The sequence below is a fragment of the Neophocaena asiaeorientalis genome, unplaced genomic scaffold, assembly GCF_003031525.2.
Source record: "Neophocaena asiaeorientalis asiaeorientalis breed wild unplaced genomic scaffold, Neophocaena_asiaeorientalis_V1.1 scaffold1, whole genome shotgun sequence".
Lineage (NCBI taxonomy): Eukaryota > Metazoa > Chordata > Mammalia > Artiodactyla > Phocoenidae > Neophocaena > Neophocaena asiaeorientalis.
Window position 1 is genome coordinate 4,258,733 of NW_020171981.1, and position 7,849 is coordinate 4,266,581.

The window sequence follows — 7,849 nt, forward strand, 5'->3', positions numbered from 1 at the left end:
CCGTGAGTCGGGTGGTTTAATGTCGTTGTGTTCAGAAATCCAGGCCCGACAGCATGAAACTACCTAATTCACTCAGCAGTTCCAGTTCACGCTCTGGGTCAAGGGCTCACTGGCCATTTTTGTGGGCCCAAAGGGGTGGCCAGCTAACTCCATTTTCCTCCATCTCTTCCCAAACAGAACACAGTTGCATGTCCAAAGAACACAGAACAAGATGTCCAAATAACTGGAGGCAGGACTCCTGGCAAAAACATGCTGGAGCTGGTCGTGGCAGCTCAGATTCCAGGAACTTTCGCTCTCTCCCAGGAGCCCTGGTCAGAGGGGACCCTAGGCCCAGCCTCAGGCCTGGGCAGGGCCCTGGGGATATACCTGCTTGGTCACTGCCTCTCAGCCTCTGTCTCTGCAGCTGAAGGTTTCCACAGCCAAAAAGATTTCTCTCTCAACTTCAAACTGTTATCAAGGTATGTCTACGGTCACCATCTGGCTACTGTCTCTATTCCAGAGTCACCCAGGGTAGCTCTGAGAGGCCAAATCTTCAAGCCCTATATCAGACCCCAACTTTGAACCAGGGATAGACAAGAGAGTGGAGAAAAACTGACAGTCGGAGAGGTAGCCAAAAAGCAGAGCGGGAGAAAGTATCAGGAACACTAGGGAGCAAACAGAAACCCAGGACTGGAAGGGAAACCGGGTTGACCTGAGCAGTCGCCAGGAAGTCACCCCACCCCGGCTCCACAGAGGCTGAGCTGTCCCAGGTAAGACAATCTACTCTGAATTCACAGATGAAACCGGGAAATTTGCTCCTTCCTTCCGGACCTTCGGCCTGGGCCCTTCGCTCCCCGCCCCCCACCGATGTCCCCTATTGCCACCTACGCCCCTCCAGACCCCGCACCCTCACAGGTGCCCCGGCGAACACTCCGCACCCGGCGGCGGCCGCGCGGGCCGAGCGGCGGACTTACCTGGGCGGCAGCGGCGGCGGCGCTGGGCGGGAGCGACCGTCGGAAGGGGCTGGAGGCGTGGAGTGAGCGGTCCCATCCCGCCCGGCCCGGCTCCCTCTCGGCCTCGCCCCGGAGGCAAGGGTCCCAGCGGCCACGTGTCCGACGGGGAAGTCCGAGGGAGAGCAGGAGTCTGCGGGGCCGCCCTCTCCCCCTCCCGGGTATAAATCTTGGGGACAGGAAATACAATAAAACTTCACCGTGTTGATGAACTTCAAACGGTTTACATCCCCTCCTGTCCTGAAAAGAAAGACGGCCGGGGGCGGGTTAAAGGAAAGGGAAACCAGTTTAGGAGCCGTGGAAGCCCCGCTCGGCCCCTTTCTTTCGCCGGACGGACCGTGTCTGCGTGGAGAGAAGCGGCCTGGCCTCGGACTTGGCCCGCGGTCCCCGCCGCCCGGTCGGCCTGCTCGGCGCTCGCGAGGGCTGGAGGCCACCGCCCGCACCGAAAACGCACCGAGCCCGCGCACGTCCTCGGCTCGGCTCTCCGCTCTTCTCGAGGCAGAGCTAGGCGCCCCGGTCCTTGCTTGCTAAAGCTCGGGCCCTGCCAGCCACGCCCTGACCTCCATTCTTTGCATCTTTCCGCCGAAAGCGGGTTTTTTTCTTTTTTCGTCTCTAGCCACCAGATCTTTGCCCTGCCCCGCCCCATTTATTGCCAGGTACTTGCTAGAAGGGAGGAGAGGGGAGTCCGAAGGTCTGAGGGGCTGAGCCGGGCAAGCGTGCCCGGAGGAGAAACAGAGGGGCCGGTCTTCACCGAAGTGGAAGTGACGGCCAGGGCCTAGTAATGTCCAAGCTGGCCTCTGCCGAGCTCTGCCACCGTCTGCTCTCCTCTCCGGCTCCTTAAAAACCTCAAAATCAAACAAAAATGACTGCTACCCGGACATGCATGAATCCTCTCCATAGTTCTTTTCTGCTCTGAGCCGTTCATTTTTTACAAAACTTTGTGGAATCTGCATTTGGAATCACAATTCGACCACGTGAACCAAAACTAAGAAAAATCCCTTTTCGCCTTCGGCTCCAGATAACTAGGAGTAAAGCTGTTGATTTCTTGCTCACTTTCTCTGCTGGAGGGGCCTGGTTAGGTGCGCTTCGGGGTGGGAGAGCAAAGGAATTCCACCATGCCTCCCAGTTCTTCACAAAACAACCAAGGATTCGGGTCTAAGAGGCTCAGGCAAGTCTTGGGTACAGGACTGAGGCCTAGCTGCAGACCCAGGTGGGAATTTGGTGCACTGACCCTCACCTTCCTCACACAGACACACAGGTGTGGCCCTGCGTGACCAGCCAAGTCCACCACCTCCCCCTCCAAGAAAAGGCCCTAAAGCACTACTGGGAATTTTTACCAAATGGATAAAAAGTGGAATGCACCGGGAAAATACTAGGCTGTGGTTTACAGGTCCCACATTTTCTGAAAGGTTAACTATGCTTCAGGCAGTCCCACTCTGCCTCAGCTGGCAAGGGGTGGGCGATGCCCTCTGGCTCCTTCCCTTCACCAAGAAGGAGGAATAAGGGAGCTCATTAACAGCCGGAAGGCAGGAAGGGGCTTGTTGCCATCCCAACATTCATATTCCAGGATATGCATGGGGACGCCCCTCCAGCTCCCCTCCGCACTATGTGCCCCAGTTCCCTTATTTCACCCTTCATCTTGCTCTATATATTTTTAACTAAAGAGTCACTCCTTTCATCAGAGAGGATTTGCCTCTGGGAGTTGTTAGTGACAGGAGGAGGGCAGACCTGAGGAGCAGCAGTTTCCATACCATTCAAGAGTGTTATTACCCACCGCTGCCCTCCTAGGTTGGGGGAGGGGCAGTCACAGGTCAGTGTGCTGGCTCCCTGCCCATTGCTGACCTGGGTCTCTGTGGAATCTGAAAAAAAGGAAGAGACCACAGCCTTAGAATGACACACCTGAGCACACACTTTTCAGGAGTTTTGTGGCTTCCCCTTACCCCATCCTGAGAACCCAGGCCATGGATTCCAGTTTAACAAATAAAATTCTCGGCATGGGGCCTCCAACACCCGGAACCATGGATGCCGGGCAGCCTTTTCATCCTAGGTCACCTGGCCCCACAGTCAACTTTCAAATGCTCAGCACAGACACCCACCAACAGGGGCGCTGGTGCCAACAAGCACACTCCTGAATGTCACTCATACACGAGTTAATGGTCACTTAGTGAGTGAAGGCCATTTAGGCAATGTTTCTTTTCACCCTCAAGAGTTTTCCGAATACTTTTCCAAAAGCACGTCCATTTCCAAATTATTCTGAAAACTGAAAATGTAGATGACCAAGCTGTTAGATTTAGGGGCAATTGTTCCCTACTCCCTTCCCTCTTTGAAAGATAAAGCAGAGTTCTAGCACAATTGGAGGAGGCCGGACAATTTGGATGGTGAGAGGAGGCAGTGCAGACACAGATGCACAACACGGGATCCTCAAAGAAACCAAAACTGAGACAGCCACCCCCTCCCATTTAGTGAGAGTCACAGGAATAAATATTTCTGGGCCTTCCAGGTCTGCGTCCCTTCCTAGGGTTCCTTAAGAGCGGGGAGTATCTCAGACAAGTCAAAGGTGCCAGAAGCCGTGTTCCTGAAACCCGAGCTGGATTTATCCCCCACAGTTTCTGGCCGTGGCTGCGGAAGCAGCTGTGGTCGCTGGCGGATGAGGCTGGGGCAGCTGCCGACCTCTAGGCGGCGCCCTAGCGTTGAGTTCGCGCTGAAGAAGATCCTCCTCCCGCAGCTCTGGGTCCAGCGCCGGGTTGACGGGGCCGGCTCCTGCAGGCGCACTGGGCTTGGCCTGGAGCTGGCCGCCCGCGCGTCGCCTTTGGCGCCCTCTGCCAAGCAAGAGAGACACGATTAAACGAGTGAGGGCTGGGAAAGGAATCCACAGCTAATCATGGCTCCATGCGCTCCCCACCCCCTACCCCATCCCCGACTCTAGAGAGCCTTCCACAGCCCAAATCGCCTTTGATCTCTCCAGAAGCCAGCTCAGGGGCAGCACCAGGATCTTTAACCCCCTCCCATAACATGCAAAAGAAGTCACTGAGAGGCTTCCCTGGTGGCGCAGGGGTTGAGAATCTGCCTGCCAACGCAGGGGACACGGGTTCGAGCCCTGGTCTGGGAAGATCCCACATGCCGCGGAGCAACTAGCCCCGTGAGCCACAACTACTGAGCCTGCGCGTCTGGAGCTTGTGCTCCACAACAAGAGAGGCCGCGACAGTGAGAGGCCCGTGCACCGCAATGAAGAGTGGCCCCCGCTCGCCACAGCTAGAGAAAGCCCATGCACAGAAACGAAGACCCAACACAGCCAAAGATAAATAAATTAAATTAAATTAAGAAAAAAACAACGAAGTCACTGAGGCCCGAAGAAATTAAGTGGTTAGCCCAAGATCAGAGCAGTTATTAAAAGTGGTGACGCAGGGCTGGAGGACGTGTCCTCTACTCCGAATGGAATGTTCTTATTCCAAATTCTGACAACCCCAGCAAAAACTGTCTTTCTTGTAAGCAAAATTCATTTCCAGAACGACAGCCTTCGGAGGTTGTCTATGGTGGAAGTTTGGTATTTTCTGAATTTAAGACTTGGGGGGCACATAATGGAATTGGAGCCAGATATAGGAGAGGCTGGCCAAGGTTGGGAGCCAAGACAGGTCCGGCCCTTTCCCTTCCAGGACTGGCCGGCTCAAGCTGCTTATAACCTCCCTAGCTGTGTGCGATCACGGGCAAGTGCTTTAGTCCTTCAAAGGCCCGGATGAAAACGACCTACTAGACGGATGGGGATATTGTAAGGTTCGAATCCTTTGTAAAAGAGACCCCATGGCTAAGAGAAGGTGCCTGATATACGACTGTCCCATAAACCCCAAAGAAAGGGGCCTTAGGGCAGGCTGTTGTGTCACTGTCCTTGGCTTGAATGGGGCCAGTCAAGTAATAGGGTGGGGTAAGGGAAAAGAAGCCTTGCTCAGGACCCAGTCCCTCTGAGTCTGAGCTCAGAGACATCCAGGACCTGAGGAGAGGTTGGGAGAAACTGGGGTCGCTCTTCCCCTTCCCCCAAGGCAGAGGCATCATTTTATACTGCAGAGCCCTCTAAGAGAAGTTTGTCCAAAGTTATTCTTAGGACAGGGGTCCCAGAGAATCCTCTGCAGGAAAGGAAGGGAAGAAGAGAGGCGAGGGGGCCACTGGGGCCGCGGTAGCAAAGGGCACGTGACTACCGTGGGGCTACCGCGGACGCAGCGCCTGCCCAGGTCTGGGCCCCGGGAGACGCTCCTCTCCCAGCCAGGCAGGGGCTTTCGCCAACGCCTAAATGCCAAGCGCACATCTGGAGCAGCTGCGCCCTACCCGGCCTCGGGCACATTATTCCACTCCAAACTCTGTTTTCATTCCCAGGGCTGAGTCATAAAAGACTCGGGAGGCAGGATAAAGTTGGGTCTGTGTGTGTCAGCATTCCTGTGTGTGTGAGCCTGTGCGTGTCGGGGGCCGTCTGTGCATCTCACTGTGATTTGCCCAATCAATTCGCAAAAGTTAGGGGGGGAAATGGAGCAACATCAGGCGAATTCAACTGCAGACATACTGTCGGCCTCATTATCAGCCCATTTCAAGGGGAAGCATTTGGGCCTCGGAATTAGCCAGTTAATTGCAGCATTTCTTTGTTCATTTTAGGGCAGGAGGAACTGTGTTCTCTTAAAATATTCCATATTTCAAAAACTAAGATCTTCTCGTTATCAATTTTCCTTATTTCCAGCCTCATTATGCCACTTGAGCATTCAGGTCTGCCAGTATCACATCGACATTATTTTACACATACACATACACACACACACACACACACACACACGCAGGCTTCATGCCTGGAAAAGTAACTCAGTTTCTGCATCAGCAAAATCTGGATGTCTTAACTCTTAGTGTGTTGTAAGGATTAATTAACATACAACGTATCTAGGACTTACCACAATGACTGATGAACAGGGAGTAAAAAGTAACTATTAATAACAAGGAGGAAGAGGAGAAAAGAGGTGGAGGAGGGAGGCAAGGGGAAAGAGGAGGAAGCCTGCTTTGTTCTCAGAGAATCAGTCTATGTTGGAGGGTGTGTGTCTCAGTCTGTATGTGTATAATGTATTCTTTGACTTAGAGCCATGTCCATAAAAGTGAGGCCCCTTGAACCTCTTGGCCTGTAACTACCTCTTCAATAAGGAACAGAGAATTGGGGCAATTATCTGGCTCATTTCAGGTTCAAACTCCCTTTAGCCTGAAGTATCTAGATCTGGTTGGGGGAAAGGTCTGGGGAGTGGTGGTATATTCTCATCCAGCTTCTCAATGAGCCTGCCTTAGAGAATGGGTAGCAAAGAAATAGGGACCCCAGAAAGCTGGAATTAAAACAGAACATCTGAGAAATGCCTGAGAAAAACCAGGTCTTGCTCATTTCCTGGGCAGCCAGGAGGCCTTGGAGCTCTCCATGCACCAGCCTCAGAGGGTCCCCAGACAAGTCACAGACCTTTGTTTGGTGGGAACTTTCATTCCACATTCAACAAACATTTCCTGAGTGCCTACTGTGTGCCCAGCACTGGGCTGAGCTCTGGAGCTCCAGCAGGAGCTGCACCCCACCCGTTAGCCTTGCTGACTTGCAGCCAGTGAGAAGTCTCTGCTCCCAGAAACTAGTCCAGAGGCCCGGGAAGGGGGACAACCCTGCTGGGCAAGAACTTCTGGCCAATGGCAGCATCGCCTTTTCAGGGCCCAAGTCCCAGAGCAGGGGAGGGGCAAGATGGTCAGAGGGCATCCCCCTCCCATCCTCTGTCAGAAGGAGGCCAACTCCACGGTGGGGATAGTCTTGTGGGGGGGAGGGGTGGGGCAGAGGGGCGTGAGGAAGGGAGGAGAGATGACTACAGGCCCCTGACCCTCGTCGGAAATTCCTATGAACACCAACTAGCTTTTTAAATTAGTAAAGTAGGGAACAAATGGGCATATATTTCTTCTGCTCTGATTAAAAGCATTTAGGTCACGTGTTCACAGCCAGAATTATTCAGTTTAAGTTGTGCCAAGCAGAAAAATAGTTTCTTTTTTCTTTTTATTTTCAGGGAGGGGTCTGAATACTACTGGCCAACCATTGGCTTCTTGTTATGGCCCAGAACTGCTGGCACCGGTAGGTGTCGGTTGTGCCAGGCTCAGAGAGGGGCAATCAGGAATGGGTTGGGGTCTTCCCTGCCCCCAGTCACATTTGCCTGAAATGTGCAGGCAGTTAAGGGGGGTTGGAGTGTGTGTGTAGGGGGGAAGGTGCAGTAAAGCCAGGTGAGTTCCAGTTGCCCTAATTTGTCTGAACATAGTCCAAGAAGAAGAAAGTTTCTTCACTTCTCAGACCCCAAAGAAACCTGACTTTTCTTCTGGGAAGTCTAACTTGGTCAACTTAAAGGAGTGGAGAGAAGGCCAGGAGGCTTTTAGTAGGCTGTGGAGAAAGAATGAAGTCTAAACAAGCCACAGCATTGAGTCTGGGTGAAACTAGGAGGTCCCCCAGGCATGTCAGGGGCCACCTGCTGTTTGGCTCCTACTAACAAGATTACAGAAATGTTTGGGAGCAAACATCTTCCCCTTTTAGCCCAGAGTTCAGTATCCCCCCAGTTTCTAACCTTGGCTAAGTCTCCAGCCCCACAAAGAGTTGGGGTATCTGAGGAAACCGAACAGGTAGATCAATAAGGGACACAAAAGAACATTCTGTTGCTTGATGCCCATTGGCTTGGCTCACAGACATTATCTAGGGGGTTGTTGCCAAATAACCTTCCCTTCCCAGGAGTTCCGGTATGTTGTTTATTCCCTGGGAGGCTGCCCAAGCCCGATTTCCCTCTAGCAGTTGGTGCCACTCTTGGCTGGTCCAAGATTAGCGCCCCCCCCCC